General features: G+C 42.6%; 1 long non-coding RNA gene across 2 annotated transcripts; it reads left to right on the forward strand.

The window, feature by feature from the left end:
* Nucleotides 1-17,698: 17,698 nt before the first annotated feature.
* LOC104889152 (uncharacterized) lies at nucleotides 17,699-20,935 on the forward strand. Of its 2 annotated transcripts, none has more exons than XR_007271308.2 (3): nucleotides 17,699-18,006; nucleotides 18,447-18,524; nucleotides 19,738-20,486. It is a non-coding gene; the product is annotated as an uncharacterized LOC104889152 (long non-coding RNA). The 2 variants fall into 2 exon arrangements; XR_007271309.2 differs by lacking the exon at nucleotides 19,738-20,486 and adding an exon at nucleotides 20,710-20,935 and having other exon boundaries at nucleotides 17,715-18,006.
* The last annotated feature ends 747 nt before the right edge of the window (nucleotides 20,936-21,682 follow it).

The following is a 21,682-nucleotide window of genomic DNA, read 5'->3' on the forward strand; positions in this document are numbered from 1 at the left end:
CTAAATGGTCTCCCACCCTCCTGAAGCTGACTAGCAAGAGTGAATAATAGGGGAGTATGATCAAATACTCCAGATGGGAGATACTTGATCACTACATGAGAATATGTAGCAATCCAAGCACAATTTACAATAGCTTTGTCAATCCTGCTTTGAGTTCTGTTATTACCCACACCTTTATTATTCCAGGAGTAGTACATTCTAGAAGAGGGAGCTTCACCCAATTGATTATCTTCCATAAAGTTACTAAAATCCATTGTTTTAGCCTAGCTCACACCAGTACCTTGAATCCTATCATTTGCATACCTCACTACATTGTAACCACCCGTCATAATACAAGGCTCAAAAGAGCACCTTCGGCAATTGCCTAGATTAATCAGTCCGGCCGAAGGAGACAAGTTATGTGTATACTTGGCCGTATAACTGCACGCGGTTAGTGTTGTTCTCCTAGCCGAAAGGGACTCATTACAAATATCAATCTACTTTGTTAGCCATGTGCTAAAAGATGTTGAGGGCAGGTATTCGCTGGTAGAGAAGTTCGGCCTAGCACTGCTTATGGTCAGCCGAAAACTGAGACCATATTTTCTTGTCCATAGTATCCTTGTCTATACTGACCAGCCTTTGAGGCAAGTCCTGCATAAGATGGATGCCTCTAGATGAATGCTAAAGTGGGCTGTGGAGCTCAATATGTTTGACTTGGCATTTGAGCCCCGAAAGGCGATTAAGGGGCAATCCCTAGCAAATTTCATTGTGGAGCTTACTCTGCCTGCAATAGAGTTCGTCCAGGACCCAGTAGAAGGAAAACGGCATTGGACCCTTATGGTGGATGGGTCGTCCATTGCCAATGGTTGTGGAGTTGGGATCATCTTTCAATCACCAGAAGGGGACAAGTTTGAATATGCAATCAGATTTCAATTCCAGGCTTCAAACAATGAAGCAAAGTATGAAGCTCTTTTAGCCGGCATCAAAATGTGCAAAGCGGCCGAAGCCCTGTAAATTGAAGCAAAGACGGACTCTCTACTGGTGGTTAGTCAAGTCAATGGAGACTTTGAATGCAAGGAGGCATCTATGAGTAAGTACATGAAGCTGATTCAAGAGGAAATAAAAACATTGAAAAGATTTGTGCTCGACCAAGTTCCAAGGTCGGAGAATCATCAAGTCAATGTTCTCTCAAAATTAGTAAGTTCGACCGAAGGGGATGTGCCGAGGACTGTGTTTTGGGAGGTAAAGCCGACCAAGAGCATTGATCAAAAGCAAGTTTTGTTCCTCAGCTGAGGGAACGTTTGGATGAGCCCCATCATAGAATACAAAGAAACAGGACGCCTGCCCACTGATCCTTTGGAAGCCAAGTATGTAAAAGCAAGGGACAAATGGTTTGAGCTTTGGGATGGAACACTCTACAAAAGAGCCTTTAACCGGCCACTCCTCAAATGCATTTCTAGAGAAGACGGCCTAGATGTCCTAAAAAAGCTGCATGAAGGGGCTTGTGCTTCTCACATTGGGGAAAGAGCATTAGGAGAAAAGGCTTTAGAACAGGATATTATTGGCCCACCTTAAAGGAGGACGCTCTGCTCTATGCAAGGAAGTGTGATAGTTGTCAAAAGCATGGTAACGTCTATCAGAAGCCGTCGTCCAACTATTTGACTCTAGTTCTTTTCCCCATTCCCTTCGCCAAATGGGGAATGGATATCCTTGGGCCATTTCCTATAGCCACCGGCCAGAAAAAATTTGTGATAGTAGCAGTAGACTACTTCACAAAATGGGTGGAAGCTGAAGCAATGAGAGGAATCACCACCAATGATGTGAAGGGGTTCGTTTGGAAGAACCTCATTACAAGGTTTGGGATGCCCCAGTCTATTGTTTTTGACAATGGACCACAGTTTGAAACACCCAAGCTTCGAGAATGGTTGGCCGATCAGGGCATTAAAGCCCACTTTGCTGTTGTTGCCATCCCCAGGCAAATGGACAAGTTGAAACCTTCAATAAAATTTTATCAGCATGAATTAAAAAGAAGCTAGACAATGCTAAAGGATTGTAGGTAGAAGAGTTACAGTTGGTTCTTTGGTCAATCATAACAACAGCCAAGAACTCAACTAGGAAAACTCCATTTATGCTCGTCTATGGGTCAGAGGTCGTCCTCCCTATTGAAATTGAAGAATCAACTCTGCAAGTCATGCTTTATTCAGAAGATGCCAATTGGGCTGCTCTCCGGATCGGACAGCCTTGGATCAGGTTTCTGAAGTAAGGGGCAATGCTCTGTTGAGGATGCAACTCTATAAATTAAGAATGGCTCGATAATTTAACAAACGGGTGGCTAGGCGGCCACTGAATAAGGGAGACCTCGTCCTAAGAAAAATGGAAGCAGTCGGCCGGGCCAAAGAAATGGGTAAGCTCACTCCAAACTGGGAAGGACCTTACAAGATAGTCCAAGAAGTTCAGAGTGGCACCTTTCGTCTGGAGCATATGGATGGTCGTTCTGTTCCCAGGACGTGGAACTCAGACACTTTGAAGAAATATTTTATGATATAGCTGAAGAAGTATAATCTTTTGCTAACTTAAAGTGCCTTAAGCACACACTAGTAGAATAAATGCTATTTGTTGCGGTTAAAAAGTGCCCTATTGTTGCGGTTTTGGGCGCGCAACAATTAAGGGGGCAGCAATAGGTATTAATTATATTGCTGCAGTTTTAAACCGCAGCAATATCGACAAATATTGCTGCGGTGTTTAGGCCAAACCGCAACAATATATCTATTTTATATCAGATTTAGAAAGCATATTGCTGCGGTTTGTGAAGTAAACCGCATCAATATGCTATATTTAATAATAAAAAATAGACATATTGCTGCGGTTTTTTTTTGGAAAACCGCAGCAATAGGGTCTATACAGGTAAAAAATTTTTTTTTTTTTTTTTTTTTGCATTTTGCCATCAAATTTGAAAGACAAAACAGTTAAAAAGAAAATAAAACACTATTGATTGAAACTATTGACAAAAAATTATTATTAAAAACTCGAAAATATAAAAAGTACAAATTAAAATATATTATTACAATATATTTAAGGTAGAATATAAAAAAAATCAAAAATATAATACAAAAAACAGCAAATCTGAAATGAAAAAGCAAACATAAATAATTGTTAAATATTGCAGAAGAACCTGAAATCTTGTAACAAAGCAGTTAAAGACCCCCATTGTGCATACTCTTCATTACATCTTTTTTCTCAGCAGGTATTGGCAACTAGAACAGAAATTTTAAGCACAACTAGGGGATGGGGGTTCAACATAACTACATTAGACGTGGAGTTGAACAATATTTCAAACTTACCTACATTTACTGCAAAGTTGAGACCATTGTTTCTACATGATCAAACAATACTTAATACAACCAGTACCACAACCTAACATTTTTATGGAGGGGAGAAAAGATAATACTAACCTAATACAAAAAAATATAATAAATACAAAAAATATATTAGAAAAAAAATAAGAAACTGATCTTTAAAAAAACAACAAAAACCAAAAAGAAAACCTAAAACAAAAAATCTATAAAAAAATCCTAAAACCAAAAATAACGTACAGATCTTAAAAAAAAAACGAAAAAAAATGGAACAAAAGAGATCGAAGGAACGAGCGAAGGACGTAGATGAACAACCGAAGGACGAAGATGAACGAAGGTCGACGAAGATAAACGAACGAACGAAGGTCGATGAAGATGAACGACCGACGAAGATGAACGACGAACGAACGAGTGATGGCGCTTCAAATTCTGATAAAGACGAACGAGTTTGAGAGGATTCAAAGTGTACGAAGATGAACCAACGAACGAGGTCGACGAAGTTGAAGGACGAACGAGTTTGGATTTTTCATTTCTCTAGAGAGGTCAACGAAGTGCAGATATCCACAGATATCAATTGAGGTCGACGAAGTGCAGATGTCAATTTCTGTAGAGAGGAGAGAGAGGCATGAATTGAGAGAGGAGAGAAGAGGGAGTGAGGAGAGAGAGAGGAGAGGGGGGCATGAGTTGAGATAGAGGAGAGAGGGGCATGAGTTGAGAGAGAGGAGAGAGGGGCGTGAGTTGAGAGAGGGGCGTGAGTTGAGAGAGGAGGGAAGATGAAAAAACCCTAACTTCTTTAAATATTTTTTAAGGATATATTGCTGCGGTTTTTTAAAAAAAACGCAGCAATATATTAAAATAATATTTTTTAATATATTGCTGCGGTTCTTGCCAGAAACCGCAACAATATTTTTTGGTCAAATAGTCAAAAAAAATTCGCTGAAACTATATTGCTGCGGTTTTCGAGTGAAACCGCAACAATATGGTTATTTTATATTTTTCATTTTCTTTTTACGTAATATATTACTGCGTATGGGTAAAACCGCAGCAATATTACCGCAACAATTAGCAATTATTCTACTAGTGACATTAATAAAAAAGTAGAGATGTATACATGTATCTTAGCTCCCAGCCAAGCAAAATTCATATAATACAAATCTACTTCCCTCCTATGATTGTGTCTTTGTTTGATATGTATGCCTTATTTATGTGTTCAAAGGTACATACCATCGGCCGAGCCAACATTCAAAGCAGAACGGCAAATAAAAACACCTTCTATTAGGAGACCGGCCAACATGTCCAAATCCTATAAGGATAGCACATGACGAAGGCCATCAATTGGTTAACTTAAAGAGTTAACATCTCCTAAACGAAGGCGGCTGGAATTAGGACGCTTTAGTAAAAGTGTCATACTTTCCGTCGAAAGGCCATTCACTGAGATAACAACCTTAGTAAAGGAACAAGTTATTTCAAATTTTAACAAGGATGGACGAATTGCCACAACCTTCATAAAGCATTAAGTCATATCTTGCATAAGTATATCATGCTCAGTCTCCTTCTTGGATCAAAGAAAGGTTGCTGAAACCTCTACGTCCAAGAAGGGGGGCATATGGGCTAAATACTACACTACTGCAGATAACAAAGTCCTTGTACAAAGAAATTTGGTATAATAAATTCTGACGATAAGTTTTGACGAACAATATCCGAGTTTCAGGCCGAACGATTTCCATAAAGGCCAAAGTAAGCTGATCATAAAGGCCGAACAATTTTCATACTTAGCATTATTATTCAGAATAATTGGATTAAATTATAGACGTCATATGTATAGAATTCTGAGGCAAAGATGCGAGAAAAAAGAAACTCTTTTATAGATGATCAAAAGAGGAAATTACAACTTAGTCTAAAAATACAAAAAGTAAAAAAATTACAAAGTACAAAAGGCCGGCGGCCAAGACTAAGGAAAGGGAAGACTAAGCCTCAGGAGGATCATTGTTATCATCATCCTGAGTTTCAGGGTCAGCCTCTTAAACTCCTTCTTCGTCGTCCGAAGACTCTTGAAAGGTGAGAAGTTCCTTCCCGTCCACGGTGGCCTTGTGAAGACTTTCTTGAAACTCTAGCCGACGGACGAATCTTGGGACATCATCCTCCTTGGCCAGCATCTCAAAGGCCTTCACAGCCCAGGATTTTGAAGTGTCGATCACCTCACCCAGGGCTTCCTTGGCCGCCTCGAAAGCTGACTTAGCCTCCTCTGCCAGTGCGTGGTTTTTGCCTCTAAAATAATGGTTCTCTCTTCGAAGCTCCGCAGCCGCCAACAAGGCTGAGTTTCTTTTGTCTTTAAGGGCTCGTTCCAAGGTAGCCCTCTCGTCCAGAAGCTCCGTCAGCCAGAGCATATACCTTTGGTTCTCGGCCTCCATTTCAGCCGAGCGCTTTTCCCAGGCCTCCCTGGACTGGCGATGCAGCACTTCCTGTTCGGCCATGGAAAACTGAGCCAGGTCTGCCGCCTTGGTAACCTCCCGGACGAGCTGTTTATTTTCCTTTCTGAGCAGTCTTACCCAGTCCTCGGTAATCATACTGCGAGCAAAGAGCTGAAGTAGGAAAGACGAAGATATGTTAGGAAGGTTGCAAAAATAAGAAATATATACAAGTAAGGAAATAAGGCGGCAAAAGAAAAAATGACCTCAGCAGCAAGTTGAGACATGTAGCCTACATGTCCTGATGAGGCTCCTCTCAAGCCCTTGATATAAGGCTCAGGGAAGCATTTGAAAAGCTCTTGCTTGAGCTTCTCATGGTCGTCCGAATTCATCCTCGCAAAGGCAGCTGAGGATTCGTCGTCCGAAAGGGTAGGAGAGCCGTCAAGAGCTTCGTCGGCGACCTTTTTCCTTTATCTGAAAGAGGAGACTCGTTAATATTTTGGACGAGTATAACTACGGCCTGTATGTTGGACGGACTCATCGGGCGCCCACCAACGCGCAAAGTCGTAACAATGTTAGAATAGTAAGACTCACCAGAAGATCGGGAAGCCGTCCTATAAGCTTCCGGCATTTGGGATAGCAATTTGGCAACTGGCCCAGAGAAGGTCGACCCGTCTAAAGCCGCGTCCGGCTGGGTAGATTGATTTCCTATCCCGTCCAAGTGAACAACCGCGTCCGGTTGCTCAGAAGTAAGGGGGAGGGTAGGATCGACTGGGCCGGTGTAAGTAACCAAGGCCCTCTCCTCAGTAGTAGGAGGGTCATCTTCAGCCGGAATGGAGATCACGACCTTGGGCACAGGCCGTGAGGGTTTCTTCTTTTTTGCAGTGAAGCCCTTGGATTTTTAGGGGGGAGGCGCGTCCCCGGTCCCGGCTGGCCTCTTGTTGGTAACCGCCTTCTCGACCAGCGCCTTAGACGTTGGGGCATTTTTTTGCAAAAGAAACAAGTAAAAATATGAACGGCAAGAAAAAAAAGGTAAGCCGACCATGAATGGTGCAGCTTTAGTTTGGACGAAGCTCTGTTAAATAAGGAGCCCGTCCACAAGTGCTAAAAGATAAGATAAAAGGATATCCTCTGCGGAAAGAAGCCGGCCAATAAGCTCTGGACGACTTCCCTCCTAGAAGGGTGCAAAATCTTGGCCGAGTTCCCCTTTGGGGCAAGGTCCGTCTAGACGATAGCACTCGTCCAAGAGGTCAGCATGTTCAGTATTGGATGAGTCTCGTGGGTTAAAGGAAGCCGACCAAGTTACCCTCGGACGATTTGCTTCCTAAAGAAAGGGTTTGTCCACAAAAAAAACAAAACAAAATATTGCTAAGTGTTTACCAGGGTATCCATCCTCTTTTCATAGCCGGATTTGTTGTACTCCTTCCAGAGGGAGTCTGTAAACTTGGACATGCTTATATCTCCCCGTCCAAGACTTCTTGAGCGCTGCTCTGGCCGAATCTATATGAGAAGAAAAAGCATGATTAGATTGATGATTGTCATTGGACGACAGTATTACTTAGAAAAAATAGCAAGTTATACCTCTATCCTCGGTCTGCCGCAAGCCGACGGCGACCAGGAAGTTATCATTGTAAAACATCTCCTTGAAGGGGATCCAATTGGACGGACCCTTAAAGGAGGAATCATTGATGGAATACTCCGATACTCTGAAGTATTCCATCATTTCTTTGGCTGAAGTGCTCTTCAACTCTAAGTAAGACGTGTTCGTCCAGTGTTGGTGGTAGCCCGGCTAAAGTACCGGTACCATCTTGCCACGGCTTCATTGGGTGCCTGGACGAACAGAAATTCGACCTTCCAGGCATGCATCTTGGACGTTTTGTCCCAAGTCGTCAGGTAGCCCTAACGATTGCACACGCTGAACCAGGCTCCGTCTACCGTTCTTGGAGCCTTAGAAACATAGTGGATTTGGGAGAAGGCGGCCAGCAAGGGATCGACACCTTTTAGCTCACAGACGGCTAAAAAGGTTAGGATGTTTTGCCAAGAGTTTGGGGCAAGTTGGTTATGGCTTATGCTATAATAATGAAGAAGGCGGCTAATGAAGGGATGCAATGGGAATCGCAACCCGGCATCCAAAGCCAGCCGATAGACATCTAAGTGGCCGGAAGGAGCACTAAGTATAGTGTCTTCTCGGCCAGGAAGAACAAAGCGATACTCCGGCATAGGCATAGCCGAGAAAAAATGTTTAACATCGGGACCTACTCGTCCTAGCCAACTGTTGTCGGCCAGAATGAACCTAGGGTCAGATAAGGGGCCCAGCCGGCGCCTTATCTCGGAAGAAGTAGTGGACGGCTCCTCTGAGTCGCTGGACGGACTAAAGAAGACCTCCACCTCGTTGACCTCGTCCGTGACCATCTCTTGCTCGGACGGGCTGGGTTCTGGAGACTCTCTGATAATAGTTTCCTCCTGGACGCTTCCAGGAGAAGTATTTTGGCTTGCTGGCCGGGCGCTTTGAACTTCGTGCTCCCTATCAGCAGGAATTCGTCCGGTTGATACCTCCATTTCTGAGCTGGAGGCCGGAAGGTTTACCCCTCGTCTAATGCGAGCTGTTTTCTTGTCGCGCGCCAGATTACCCTGCACAGGTAAAGACTGGGTCGTCTGACTTTGCTGTCCATGTCCAAAATAATAAAATGCATGGCCGGCCGAGATAGGCCCAACTCTAGAATGTGCCGAAGAAGAAAGGCTCTCTGTTCTAGGGTCAAGACCAACCCTTAAGCGGCCGGGAATATTCAAAGAAGAAGACGAGTTCATTTTTCTTAAAAATGTGTGAAAATACAAGAAAAATAAACAAAGGGAAAGGATACTTGTTGAAGGTGCTTGGACGAATGGTAAGGACGAGCTGGACGAAACCTTGGACGAATTGACAATACTTAACAATTTGGACGAGGACTTTTTCTCTTTGTAAAACTCAGTAAAAACAAGGCAGAGTCTCTCTCTCTAAAAAATCTCTCCAAGATGTAAAAGTGATTTCAGAAACGACAAAGGGACATATTTATAGAGGGGTGAAAGTAAATTCTTCTTCTGGTAAAAATGACCGTTGCATGCCAAAAACCCTTGAGGGTTGACCTAGTGAGACTGGCTAAATGGCGCCCTTTTCCATCTTGAAAAGGAAGGGTTGTTTTGGTCGGTTAAAAGAGGAAACCAACCGTCTTGGCGCCTAAATGGTAAAATCCTCTTTTTAAGGGGCAAATGTTGTAACCTAAATATCAATGGCTATAAATGTGACACGTGGCTCCATCACAGTTCTACAAGTGGCACTTTCCTATTCTGGTAAAGTACATGGGTCATAAGTTTGTATGGACTAAAGTACACTTTTATGAGAAAAAGGTGTACTAAGACCCCTCTTATGGCCCAAAATTGTACTTAGGCCCAGTAGAGGTAAAACACATTTCTGTGTAAAAGGGTGAGGTGTATTCTCCAATCAGCAATTGCCACGTGTCACAACATTATTGTTTAGCCAATCAGATTCTCCCAAATTAGGGTGACATCAAGGTACATCAGTCATTTCAGACACTATAAATAGTCCTTGAAATCAGGGGAAAGATACGTTTCTCAGAGCATAGTTTTGTTATTCTGCCATAAATACTCTCTCACTCTCTCTACTTTCTCTCTCTAAAAATTCTTTCATATCCCTGATACCTGACTTAAGCTTCGGAGGGGAAAATACCACCTAAACCCCTGGGGTGGGTCCCTTTTTGCAGGTTTCAAGGCAGAGCTCAGGTTTGGGGTTCGAGTCCAGGCGTTGTTGCACAAGTCTCCTAATTAAGAACCTACTGTTGTGGATTGTAGTATTGATTTATGAGTTCAATGCTACGTAACGTATATGTTACTTGATAGAAAACATTTCTTTTTGCTTTCTTTTTTGAAAGGATTGACGAGGAAAGTGCATCTAAAGATAAACTCCAAAAAGTTCATTCTATAAATATTGTTAGGAATGAGGATACTACAACTATCACTATCAAGATTCACTCAAATCTATTTGTCTTCATATAAAGACATACCCCTATTTTTCATTGAAGTAACTTCTAAATTGTAGAATAATATTGAAGACCGACTAAACTAGGAAACATTTATTAAACTGAACAACACAATTGCTGTTACAACAATATGCAATTTATAATTATCGAACTCCTTAATACTAACTTAATTTTCTTAATACCAGTCACTTTTCTAAAAACTGAATAAGTTAAGAAGACCATCATAAATGAAGAACATTTCATTGAATTTATGTGCGTACTTTTCGTATTATTGGTGTTATGCAGTGTAAAACTAGCAAACTTATATCACACTCCCAAAGATGAGTTCTTAAAATTGGAGACTTGTGCAACAATGATTGATTCAAATCCCGAAGCAAACTCCTGACCAGCAACCTGCACAAAAGGGACCCACCCTGGAGGTTTGGGTGGTATTTCCCCCTCCGAAGCTTAAGTCAGATGTCAGGGATGTAAAGGAACTTTTAGAGAGAGAAAGTAGAGAGTGAGAGAGAAGAATTTATGACAGAGTAACAGTACTATGCTCTGAAAAACGTACCTTTCACCCTGAAATCAAGGACTATTTATACTGTTTGAAATGACTGCTGTGCCTTGATGTCACCCTAATTTGGGAGCATCGAATTGGCTAATCAAAGTAGTGGGACACGTGGCAGTAATTAATTGGTCAGCACACCTCACTTTCATAAAAAGGTGTAAATCATTTTTACTGGGCCTAAGTACAATTCTTGGGGCCAGGAGAGGGGCCTCTAGTACACTTTCTTCAGAGAAACTAGAGGTGATCATTTTGGCCCGGCCCGTTTTTGGGCCGGGTTTTGGGCAGAATTTTTCGGCCCGCGGGCCGGGCCGGGCCCGGCCCGGTCATTTTTTTTTTTGTTTTTGGGCGGGCTTTGGGCAAGCTAAAAACGACTTTTTAGTCTATTTTTTGGCCCGGCCAGTTTTGGCCCGCAAAAGCCCGATAAGCCCGGCCCGAAATAGCGGGCTTTGGACACAAAATTCGGCCCGAATTTAGGCCCGGCCCGGCCAATGGGCAAATTTTTTTGGCCGCGGCCCAGACCGAACCCGGCCCGGCCCATGATCACCTCTAAGAGAAACGTACTTTTAGGCCTGCCACTTCCAGACCCTTTGTACGTTTAGTCCCCTGCATGTATGCCACATGTAGGGCTCGGATGGGGCCACGTGTCAGCACAATAGCCGTTGATTTTTTAGGCTACAACATTTGCCCCTTAAAAGAGGGAGTTATTATCTTTTAGGTGCCAAGACGGTTAATCTTCCTCTTTTAACCGACCTGGAACTGCCATTCCCCTTCATTCAAAAAAGAGGCGCGATTTTGCCGGTCTCCATAGGTCAACCCTAGGCATAACGGTTACTTTTCACTGGATGAGGAGGTCATTTTCACCCCTCTATAAATATGTGCCTTAGTCGCTCCTGAAATCATTTTAACATCGCTGAGAAATTTTCTAGAGAGAGAGACTCTGCAGATTTTTACTGAACTTTTAGAGAGAAGAACAACTCCCGTCCAAGCTCTTACTTTGCTCGTCCGAGGCCTCAAGTCATCTTTGACGCTCGTCCGAACTTTCTTCTACAGGTATATTCTCAACTCTTTTTCTTGTTTGCACACATATTTTAAGAAAATGAATTCGTCCTCTTCCTCGAACAATTCCGGCCGCTCAAGGGTTGGTGTCAACCCTAGAACAGAGGGCCTAACTTCCTCGGCATCTTCTAGAGTTGGTCCTATCTCGGCCGGGCATGCATTCTTTTTCTTTAGCCATGGACGGCAAAGTCAGACGATCCAGTCTATACCTGTGCAGGGTAATCTGGCGCGCCTCAAGCAAACGGCTCGCATCAGAAGAGGGGTTACCATGCCGGCCTCTAGCTCAGAAAGGGAGGAATCCACTGGACGAATTCCTGCCGAAGGGGAACGAGAGACCCAAAGCGCTCGTCCTGCTAATCAAACTCCTTCTCCTGAGCATGCCGAGGAGGAACCAGAAATCAGGGACTCCCCAAAACCCAGCCCGTCCATGCACAGGACGGTTTCAGATGAGCCAAGGATGGCTAGCTCCTCTAACCCCGCTAGTGGCTCAGAGGAGCCGTCAACCACTTCGTCTGAAATAAGACGGCGGCTAGGTCCCCTTTCTGACCTTAGGTTTATCCTGGCCGATAACACTTGGCTGGGACGATTAGGTTCGGACCTTAGACCTTTTTCAGTGGCTATGCCCATGCCCGGCTACCACTTTGTCCTTCTCGGCCGAGAGGACACTATTTTCAGTGCCCCTCCCGGCCATTTTGCAGTTTATTGCTTGGCATTAGATGCCGGCCTGCGCTTTCCCCTTCACCCTTTTATCAGCCAGCTTCTTCATTACTATGGCATAGGACATAATCAACTTGCCCCTAACTCTTGGCAAAACATCCTTACCTTTCTGGTCGTCTGCAACTTAAAAGGAAAGGACCCTTCTCTGGCCGCTTTCACATTCATTATGTTGCCAAAGTCCCTAGGTTCATTGAAGGAAGCTGGCTGAGCGTGTGCAATCGTCAAGGATTCTTGACGTCTTGGGATAAGACTTCCAAGATGCACTCATGGAAGGGCGAGTTCCTCTTCGTCCAGGCGCCCAACAAAGCGGTGGCAAACCGACTTCGGTATTTTAGCCGGTCAACCACAAACACTGGACGGATGGCCTCATATCTGGAACTGGAGAGTAACTCTGCCGAGGAGATGGTGGAGTACTTCCGGATTTCGGAATATACTATGGAAGATGTTTCTTTCAAGGGTCCGTCCAATTGGATTCCATTTAAAGAAATGTTTTACCATGATAACTTCCTAGTCGCTGCCGGCCTGCGGCAGGACGAGGACAGAGGTATATCCACTAAGAATTTTCTAAGTAAAATTTCTTGATTTGTTTATCATTCGTCCAACACTCGTTTCGTTCCTTTTTGCAGACTCAGCCAGGAGCAAACTAAGGAAGTCTTGGATAGGAGACATGAGCTCATCCAGATTTGCGGACACTCTATGGAAGGAGTACAGTAAATCAGGTGCCGAAAAGAGGGCCGACACCCTGGTAAGATATTATATTGTATATATATATATATATATATATATATTTTTTTTTTAGAGCTGGCCGATCTGCTTCTTTGGAGGGTAACCCGTCTAGATGGAGCCTGGACGAATCGTCTATCCAAGGAGCAATTCGTCTAGAGTGTTTGCAGGACGGATTGCTTCTTCGAGGAGCAGTACGTCCAGGGGAGTACTGGACGGACCATCTTTTTAAGAAACAACTCGTCTAGGTTGATTCCTTGACGGTTTGTCTCTTCGGGGGGCAGTCCGTCTAGAATAGTGTTAGACGAGCTGTTCATTTGAGGAGCAACCCGTCCAGGTTGATACTTTGACGGTTTGCCTCTTCGAGGGGCAGTCCGTCTAGAATAGTGTTGGACGAGCTATTCATTTGAGGAGCAACCCGTCCAGGTTGATACTTTGACGGTTTGCCCCTTCAATGGGTAGTACGTCCAGACAAGTGCTGGCTGAGCTACTTCGTATAATAACCACTCGTCCAGATGATGACTGGACGGTCTGCCATCATGATGAGTAGATCGTCTAGATGTATCCAGACGATGTCCTCCCTCGAAGAGTATTCTAATCTTTGTCTTTTTCTGAAAAATGCCCCAACCTCCAAGGCTTTGGCCGAAAAAGCCGCAGCGAAGAAACGGCCGGCCGGCACCAGTGAAGCCCCTCCCTCAAAAAAGGCAAAGGGTTTCACTGCCAAGAAGAAGAAGACCACACGGCCGGTTCCAAAGGTCGTGATCGATCTACCGGCCAAGGAGGAGGCCAAAGAAGAGCCGACTGAAGTTGACTCCCGGGCCCTCGTGGCCTATACTGGTCCGGCCGAGCAACCCACTCCTTCGCAACCTGACGAGGTTGTTGTCTTGGACGACGCAGGACAATCTTCTCAGCCGGACGCGGCTGTAGACGGGTCCGCCTTCTCTGGGCCAGTGGCCCAACTGGTAGGCCAGATGCCGGCTGCTTATAGGACGGCTTCCCGTTCTTCTGGTGAGTCTTACTATTCCAACGTAGTTAGAACACTACGGGTTGGCGGGCGTCCGATGAGTCCGTCCAACAAACAGACCGTGGTTATTCCCATCAGGTGTACTGACGAGTCTAACCTTTCAGATAAAGGGAAGGGTCCAGCTGTTGACGGCTCCCCTAGCCTCTCTGACGATGAATCTTCTCCAGCTTTTGGGAAGATGTCGTCGTCTGACCGTGAGAAGCTCAAGACGGAGCTGTTCAAGTGCTTTCCTGAACCTTATATTAAGGGGTTAAGGGGAGCATCGTCTGGACATGTAGGTTACATGTCTCAGCTTGCTGCCGAGGTACATCCTTTTCTCTTTAGACGCTTATGCTTTTTACTTGGCATTTATTTTCTTCTGTTTCAGTCGTCCTGACATGCCTTATCCTTTCATGTTTTCAGCTTTTTGCTCGCAGCATGATAACCGAAGACTGGGCAAAGGAGCTCAGAAAAGAAAACAAGAAGCTCGTCCACGATGTGACAGCGGCCGCTGACCATGCCCAGTTTGCTATGGCCCAGCAAGAGGTGTTGCATCAGCAGACCAAAATTGCGCTGGAAAAACGGTCAGCCGAGCTGGAGTCTCAGATCAAAGTCTACCTTCTTCGGTTGACAGAGATGCTGGACGAACGGGCCTCATTGGAACGTGTCCTGACGGACGAGAGGAATTCAGTCATGACAATGGCTGCTGATTTCTTCAAGGAGAACCTCGTCCTGAAGGTCAAGAACCAAGCCCTTCGCACTGAGGTTGCAGAGACCGTTGCTGGCGCCAAAGAGGCTATGACCAACGTCATAGATACCTCAAAAGAATGGGCGGTGTAGGCTTTTGGCATGATGGCCGAAGAGGAGGATATCCCCAGATATGCTCGTCGGCTGGAGTTCCAAGAAGCCTTGCATAAGGCCACCATATCTGGAGCAGAACCTCCCGTCTTTGAAGAATCCTCTCAAGACGAAGAAGGAGAAGACGATATGGAGGCTCAGGACGGAGAGGACAATGATCCTCCTGCTGCCTAGCTCTTTTGTTGTATCTTGGCCGTGAGCCACTTGTACCTTTTTTCTCTCTTTTTTTTTAGATTAGATTGTAATCATCCCTTTCATATATGAAAAGCTATCTTTTTCAATCTTTTTTGTGCTATGCTTTACTGTTTATGACGCCTTACATTACAATCCCATATTTGTACCAAGTACGAAAGGTACTCGTCATAATATCCTTCTATCGATCCAATCAGCTCTTTTGGCTGATTACATTAAGACCTTCATTAATGTCTAAGTATAAAAGTAATTCGTCAACATTTTTTATCTGCCCCAGTAGCTCTTTTCTGGACGTTCATCACCAAATGCTCAAGCAAAAAACTACCAAGTATAAAGGTTTGCTCGGCCAGAACCTGAGTATGTTCGTCATTGGACAAAGACTTAGTCAATTTATAAATTATGCCCCTATATGCCCCCCTTCTTGGACGAAGAGTTTTCATAACTTTTCGCTGTTCAAGAAGGAGTTGAGAAGATAATTTTTAAATAACTTGGACGTTTTTCTAAGAGTTTGTGTAACTCGTCCATCTTTGTTAAATCATGAAATAACTTGTGCCTTTACTAAGGTTGTTATTTCGAAGTTTTGTGGCTGTTTGACGGGAAGTAGGACACCTTTACTAAGGCGTCCTAATCCTAGCCGACCTTGTTTGGGAGGTATTCAACTCTTTAAGTAAACCACCGGCCAAATCTTGCATATTTATCCATTTAAGGACGATAAGAAGTTCGGCCGACCTCCCAATGTAAGGTGCATTGTCTGTTTGCTTTGTTGATTTTAATGACTTTGGACGATCGCAATAACTTTAAGCAAATAAATCAGACTAAGTTATAGAGAAGTAGAGTTGTATTATATGAAGTTTGCTTGACGAATAGTCAAGATACATGTATACATTCTACTTTTTCTTTGTAATGCATTAACAAAAGATTACAATTTAGCTGGATGCCCTAAACAAAGTATTTCTTCAAAGTGTCAGAATTCCATGTCCTAGGAATAGAACGCCCGTCCAATCCTTCTAGACGAAAGGTACCATTCTGAACTACTTCGATTATCTTATAGGGTCCTTCCCAGTTAGGAGTAAGCTTGCCTAATTCTTTGGCTCGGCCGACCGCTTCCATTTTTCTGAGGACGAGGTCTCCCAGCTTTAACGGACGTCTTGCAACTCTTTTGTTGAAGTCTCTTGCCATTCTCAACTTGTATAGTTGCATCCTCAGCAGAGCGTTGCCCCTGACTTCAGGAACTAAATCCAGAGCCGTCCTAAGGGCTGCCCAGTTAGCGTTTTCTGAATACATCATTACCCTTAAAGTGGGTTCTTCAACCTCAATAGGGAGGACGACCTCAGAGCCATAAACCATCATAAAGGGAGTCTCGCCGGTGGAATTCTTGGCCGTTGTCCTTATTGACCATAAGACCAGCTTCAATTCTTCTACCCAAAGCCCCTTAGCATTGTCCAACTTCTTTTTTATCCCGGCCGAAAGAATCTTGTTAAAAGCCTCCACTTGCCCATTAGCCTGTGGATGAGCTACGGCTGCAAAGTGAGCTTTGATTCCTTGGTCAGCCAACCATTGACGAAGCTTGGGTGTTTCGAATTGCGGCCCATTATCAAATACGATTAACTGGGGCATGCCAAACCTTGTAATCAAGTTCTTCCAAATGAACCCTTTGACGTCATTGGTGGTGATGCCCCTTAATGCTTCAGCTTCAACCCATTTTGTAAAGTAGTCTACAGCTACTATTATAAATTTCTTCTGGCCGGCAGCAATAGGGAAAGGCCCAAGGATGTCCATCCCCCATTTAGCAAAGGGAAGAGGAAAGAGAATGGGCGTCAAGTAATTGGACGGCTTTTGATAGTTATTACCATGCTTTTGGCAACTATCACACTTCTTTGCATGGAGCAGTGCATCTTCTTTTAAGGACGACCAGAAATAGCCCGTCCTGAGAGCCCTTTCTGCCAAAGCTCTTCCTCCAATGTGAGAAGCACAAGCTCCCTCATGCAACTCCTTCAAAACGTCCAGACCTTCCTTTCGGCTGATGCACTTGAGAAGAGGCCGATTATAGGATTTTTTGTATAGAGTCTCATTCCACAATTCAAACCACTTGTCCCTTGTTTCACATACTTGGCTTCAGTTGGATCAAGAGGCAGACGGCCAGTTTTCTTAAATTCTATGATTGGACTCATCCACTCATCCTCACGGCTGAGAAACAGCACTTCTCCAGCCTCAATGCTCTTGGCCGCCTTTACTTCCCAGAAGACTATTCTAGGAACATCTCCTTCAGCTTGATGGTTCTCTGATCTGGGCACCTGATCCAGGACGAACCTCTTTAAAGACTTGATCTCTTCTTTGACCAAATTCATATACTTGCTCATGGACGCTTCCTAGCATTCAAACTCGCCATTGACTTGACTAACAACCAGCAGAGAGTCAGTTTTAGCTTCAATTTCCAAGGCCCCAGCCGCTTTGCACATTTTTATGCCGGCTAAGAGAGCTTCATACTCTGCTTCATTATTGGACGCCTGGAATTTGAACTTCATAGCATATTCAAACTTATCCCCTTCTGGAGATTGAAAAATGATTCCTGCCCCACATCCGTTAGCAGTTGAGGATCCATCCACCATAAGGGTCCAATGACGCCTTCCTGCCGCCGGATCTTGGACACCTTCTAACGTAGGCCGAGTAAGCTCTACAATGAAATCAGCCAAAGCTTGGCCCTTGATTGCCTTTCTAGGCACAACAAGAATCCGTGCTTTTAGCGTCTGAATTTACCGTCTGACGCCATCGGACGCAAATTAGCGTCTGTTTTTTAAAAATTAGCGTCCGTCTTTAGGCGGACACTAATTAGCATCCGTTTTTCTGAAATTAGCGTCCGTCTTTGGAGCGGACGCTAATTAGCGTCCGTTGTACAAGTTTACCGTCTAACATGACGGACGGTATTCAATGGTCATAAGAAAAAGAATACGACCCACCTTATTCTCTCACCTCACATCAGAACCCACCTTATTCTCTCACCTCACATCACAACCGTCGTCAATGTTTCTCTCTCACCGTCGACGGTATTCTGTCCGCTACCACACTTGCTCTGATTTCAAGGGAGGTTCGATCGATTTCTGAGCCAATCATCATCGCAGGTTTTCGTTTTAGGGTTAGTGATTTTTTTGGGTTGTTTCAGATCTAGTTTTTTTTGTTAATTTCTCAATTCTCCTTCAAAATCCCATATTTATCCTCTTTTTTTTTCGATTTTTATTTTCGAATCCTTTTTTCGTATGTTTTTTTCGTTTTCTCGATTTTTATTAATCCTCTCTTTTTCGATTTTTGTTTCAGATCTGATTTTTTCTTGATTTTTTTCGTCGGATTTTTGTCCTAATTATTTCGAGGTTTTTTCTTCTTCTCATCAGATTTGGGGTTTTTTGGGGATTATATATGATTTTGTGTTGATTTTGGGTATGTATTTATTTCGTTTAATTGGGTTGCTTAGGATTTTGTTTTTTATTTTATTTCAAAGTAACGACTTTTTGTTATCAATTGGAATAATTATCATTTTTAGTTTCTTAGCTGAAAATTAATACGACTTCTTATTTTCAGGTACAACTAACTTATTTACAAAGATTTTTCACAGACACTGATCAAGAATTATACCTGCTTCAAGTTGATTCGAACAAGGTAAAAGATGACTACTTTTGATTTTTTTTGCTTTCAATTTCTGAGCTTTGATGTTCTGTGCATCAATTTAATAACAAAGAATGATTCAAATTCTACTCAAATCTTCTAACTCCAATAAGTTTTAATCTCTTATGTCAAGTTTTAACCAATGTGCTATTGGAGCTGCTAATATGGTTTAATCTAATGTTTTATAAAAGGGTTCACCAAGTCTTGAAATGGGAAAGCAATAATCTTTACTGTTGTTATTGCTGTTTTAATGCATTTGTTTTTGGAGTTGAATTTTTTTGCTGCTCCTTCCCGTTCTTTACTATTTTTTAGACGGGGAAGATGATGTAGTTGTGAGCTGAGTGTGAACTTAAATGGGTCCAATAAGTGTGGCATGGTAGAGTAAAAAGGGAAATTAAGATATAAAGCAAAAGAGGGGAAGAACTTTAATGCAGCGAATTAGTACAAATTGAGGGAAGAATATTAAAAGTTGTGGTTTTAGTTGTGTTGAATGTCAAACCTCCCCTGCTAGATAGGCTTAAGTATCTCCATTGGATACGAGCACTGGTACTGGACAATGGTGGTAACTTCTATTGCGCAGACAGCTAAGACAATTAGTTAGAGCTCCTATCATATTTCATTGTTACATGACTACTTATTTTGATGTGTTAGTTTTCTCACATAAGAATTCATTCCTTGTGATGTGCAAGGCTTGAGCAGGTTGTTACTACTTCTGTCGCTTTTGAGATGGTTTTATGCTTGAGTTCTGTATGAGTAGACTGTATTTCTTCTTGACCTTCTTGCTTATGGTGACTTGACTCTGTGAATGAAATAGGCAGGGACTTTTATCTAGTAGGCAGGGACTTTTATCTAGTAGGCAAGCTGCCATTTACTAGCAGAAACACCCCCGACATGTAGGCTCATAAGTAACTGTCTAAAGCTTTTAAGTCACGTACCTAAATCAAGCAGGAAAGTTTTTTTGAGGATAGAGAGAGTACATGATATTTGGGGTGGCATAAAACATCCTGTTGATATGGTGTTCTCAAATCTGGACCATCATCTGGTTTAGAAATATCTAATTGTCACTTAAAAAACGAAGGTTCAAGTGAGAGAAGCATTAGTTTCCTACTTTCCTGGATATGAAGATTTTCCTTTGGCGCTAAAACGATCATATGTGATGGTGAGAAAAAGTCTTAACTATTTGCTCTAATTTTTATAACGATCATAGGTAGGATGATGATGGGGACCACTGTAATCAACAACAATAGGCTGCTGAAGTGAACACCCAACTTAAACAAGTGATAAGTGGTCTCATTAGAAGTAAGAAATTGATTTTTGTCTTTTGGTCATTGGTAAAAGTCATATGAAATTGGTTTATCAGAAGTGACAAAGAAGTAATGTTTCTCCTCTATGCAGAATAATGATGAGTGAGATTATCAGGCCATGGCTCAGCATTTCAAAATCTGAAATTAGTGGTCTGAATTATTATCAACTAAACCCAATAAACCATCTTATATTGGTGAACGTGAACTAGATATCGTCCCTTGTAGCATCGTTTGTCAGATTTCAAGTGATGATGGAATAAAATTAACAGCTCTTAACTTCTTATATCCAGAATATTGGATCCTTTTGGGCATCAGGTGCAACAACAAGAACACTCTATAAAGGTTTCAAACAAAGTAAAGTGTTATAGAAGCCATTAAAGTAAAAACATTAGAAGCCGTTAAATTAATCTGTTTGCCTTGTAAAATGCCATTGCATTCTTGTGTTCTTGTTCCTGTTGGTGCTGCCTTTGGAATCTAATTGACTCAATTATGCTTGCTTATGAGAGAAATAAGCAGAGATATTTGTTATTGTCTGAATGGCATCTGGGTGCGGCTTTTGTAACTGGATTGACTTTATAAGAGTGGTTAGTGACTTGTGATTGTAATGAAACTTCAATCTGTGCAAATCTATGTCTAGCAATGATTATGTTAACTATAATCTACATAATGATTCTTACAGTGGAATTTTGCAGGGATCTATTTGCATCTCTTTCCATTGATTATTCTTTTCGACTTTTTCTTGTTTAAGGGATTTCAGAACCCTACTACTGTTTATTAGTTATTTAAGGAATTAGTGGTATTAGCTATGTGGGTAAATCTTTCTTGTCCGGCTTACAAAATCAGATTGTATGCTTTGTTTTTGTTGATTTTTGCAGAGTTCTGAGATTTGCGTCTGAGTTCCAGATTTGAAGTTGGTTTCGATCCAGATACCAGATTTGAAGTCGTTTTGGTTCCAGATTTTTTTTTTGTGGAGTTTAAAGTGTAGATTGTAATTATATGAGATTTGTATTAGATTTTGTTCCAAGTATATTAGAATTTAGTTCTAGAATTTTTTTTCCACTTGTATCTACATTTATTATCAATAATAATTGAATTGATTAATTTGTTTGCCTTAATAAAAGAAGTATGGTATTTGCATCATTTTATATCTTATTACATTTAATATCAATTAATTAAAAGCAAAAAGCTATTAGATTTAATACTTGTTAACCAAAAGCAAAAAAAAAAAAGTGCAAATGCGGACCAATTTACCAACCGCATCAAAGATTAGCGACTGCCAAAACGGTCGCTAATTAGCGACTGCCAGGGAAACGGTCGCTAATTAGCGTCTGCGACTGGCGGTCGCTAATTAGCGACCGTTTTGGCGGTCGCTAAAGTCAAAAAGCAGACGCTAAATATTTAGCGTCCGCATAGCGGACGCTATTTGGTGAATTAGCGACCAAGGGTTTTGCGTCAGGCTTTTAGCGTCCGTTGGCGGACGCTAATATATTTAGCGTCCGATTCCGCGTTTTTAGCGTCTGATTTTTGCGGACGCTAAAGACTGACATTCTTGTTGTGAGGCTCAAATGTTAAATCAAACATATTAAGCTCAACAGCCCATTTTAACATCCGGCCAGACGCATCCATCTTATGCAACACTTGCCTAAGCGGCTGATCTGTATATACAAGAATGCTGTGGGCCAAGAATAAGGCCTTAACTTCCGGCTGGCCATCAGCAAAGCCAAGCCGAACTTTTCAATGGACGAATATCTGTTTTCTGCATCTTTCAGCACATGGCTCACAAAATAGACGGGTATTTGCACCGCGTCTCTTTCAGCCAAGAGGACTGCGCTTACTGCGAAGGGTGAT

This window comes from Beta vulgaris, chromosome 2, assembly GCF_026745355.1.
Source record: "Beta vulgaris subsp. vulgaris cultivar EL10 chromosome 2, EL10.2, whole genome shotgun sequence".
Classification (NCBI taxonomy): Eukaryota; Viridiplantae; Streptophyta; class Magnoliopsida; order Caryophyllales; family Amaranthaceae; genus Beta; species Beta vulgaris.